Source organism: Parus major, chromosome 9, assembly GCF_001522545.3.
Source record: "Parus major isolate Abel chromosome 9, Parus_major1.1, whole genome shotgun sequence".
NCBI classification, from domain to species: domain Eukaryota; kingdom Metazoa; phylum Chordata; class Aves; order Passeriformes; family Paridae; genus Parus; species Parus major.
The window spans coordinates 23,497,617-23,499,911 of record NC_031778.1 but is presented as its reverse complement, the minus strand read 5'-3'; positions in this window follow the sequence as shown (position 1 = coordinate 23,499,911).

Here is a 2,295-nt window from a genome sequence, read left to right as displayed (position 1 = left end):
TATTTATTCTACAAATTCTATTTATTCTACAAATTCTATTTATTCTATTTATTCTATTTCTTCTACAAATTCTATTTATTCTATTTATTCTATTTATTCTATTTATTCTATTTATTCTATTTATTCTATTTATTCTATTGGGCAGGCCCTGGCCCAGGGGGAAGCTGGGGCTGCCCCTGGATCCCTGGCAGTGCCCAAATCCAGGCTGGACAGGGCTTGGAGCAGCCTGGGATAGTGGAAAGTGGAACTGGATTTTTGGTGTTTGCCCCAAGCTGCTCAAGGAGTAATTAATGATCTCATTTAAATATATTCTAATGTATAAATCACATTCTTTTGCTCTAATATGATTCATGTAAATATTAGTTATCAAGATTTTTCATTCAGGCAAAGCCTGCTCAAGCAGAGGAGTTTTGAGATGAAGGAGGAGGAGATGGATTTCTTCTTCCATTGGAAAAAAACCCAATTTCACTCACCAGAATTCAAATCCCAGAATCCTGGAATGGTTTGGGTTGGGAGGGATTGAATCCCATCCCAGCCCTGCCATGGCAGGGACACCTTCCTCTGTCCCAGGCTGCTCCAAACCCACCCAGCCTGGCCTGGGGCACTGCCAGGGATCCAGGGGCAGCCCCAGCAGGGATTACAGGAGAGATCTAGAGGATATAATTAGGAAATATTCCAATTTAACAACAAAATAAACCCAAATCCCACTGCAGTGCTCACCCTGTGGGGAAACCTCGTGTCCTGCTGGGAGCAGAACCCTGGAAAGCCGAAGTGGTGCCTTTGAGGAACAGCCCTGCAGCACATCCCAACATTCTCTTTCACTTTTGACTCTCGGAAGAAGCGGCTCCTCCACGAGCTGGAAACCACAGCCTGCGTGAAATGACGGGGCAGAGGTGGGAAACACACAGAGAAATTGGAAAATGAGGCACTGCTGGTATTGGAGCTGAAAGAAGTCTCAGGACCCGTCACAGGCTTCTTATAGGAAACAGTGAAAATAAAAAGAATCTGAAAATGCAATATAAAACTCTTGATTCATCCTGCTCCCTCCCAGTTTGACAGCAAAAATCCCGGTGACTTCACGGCAGTCCCAGTGCACAGAAAAGTTTCTCGGTGCAGCTGAGAATGGCCACGAGAAAACAGGAGCTGATATTGAAATATTTATCCATTATTCCAAATATTTCAGCAAAATCAAACATTCGGGCAGGTTTCCATCAGTGAGGTTTTGTCATCACGGAATCAGAGAATCGTGGAATGGTTTAGGATGGAAAATATCCCGAAGTTCTTTGAGTGGAGCCATTCCCCAGCTCTGCCAAGGCCACCCCTGTCCCCAAGTGCCACCTCCTTCTCCTTCCAACCCTTTCCATGAAGGAATTTCCCTAAAATCCAACACGGATCTCCTCTGGTGGAACCCGAGGCTGTTTCCTCTTGTCCTGTCGCTTTTCCCTTGGGAAGAAAGCAGGATAAAGAATGGAAATGGAAAAGCTGGGGACGATTTCCGAGGGCTGGAGCAGAACAGAGAGGGAACGGCTTCAGAAGGAGAGAGGAGGAGGTTTAGTGGGATATTGGGAAGGAATTCCCGGCTGGGAGGGTGGGGAGGGGATTCCCAGGGAAGCTGTGGCTGTCCCTGGATCCCCGGGGCCGTGGGACGCGTCCCTGCCATTGGAACGAGAAATCCTTAAGGTCCCTTCCGACCCAAACCATTCCATGATTTTGGGATCCCATGGAAGTTTATCACGCACGAGCCAATCCCGTTTTTCTGGAAGCTGCTGGGGGAGGGTGCGAGGAGGGAGCTCCGGCCCCGCGGCATCCCCGGCCCCGGGCGGGATTCCCGGCCCCGCCGCTCTCGGGATGAGCGCGGCCGGCCCGGGGGGAATCCCGCTCGTCCAGCGGCCCCATAAGAGCCGGTCCCGGCGGGGAGCCACGGCACAGAGATGGAGCAGAGCGGCAGCACCGGGAACGGCACCGGGAGAGCCGGGAACGGCACCGGGAACACCGGGAACAGCACCGGGAACACCGGGAACAGCACCGGGAACATCGGGAGCGGCACCGGGAGCGAGACCAGAAGCGGCTCCAGGAACAACGGGAGCGGCACCAGAGATAACACCAGAGATAACACCAGAGATAACATCGGGAACAGCACCGGGAGCGGCTCCAGGAACACCGGGAAGGGCACCGGGAATAACCCCGGGAATGGCAGCGGGAGCGGGCCGGCAGCGCCGCCTGGCGGGGCCGTCCGGGCATTGCTGTGCCTGGCGCTGCTGCTGGGCCCGGCCCGGGCTCTGCCCACCCCTGTCC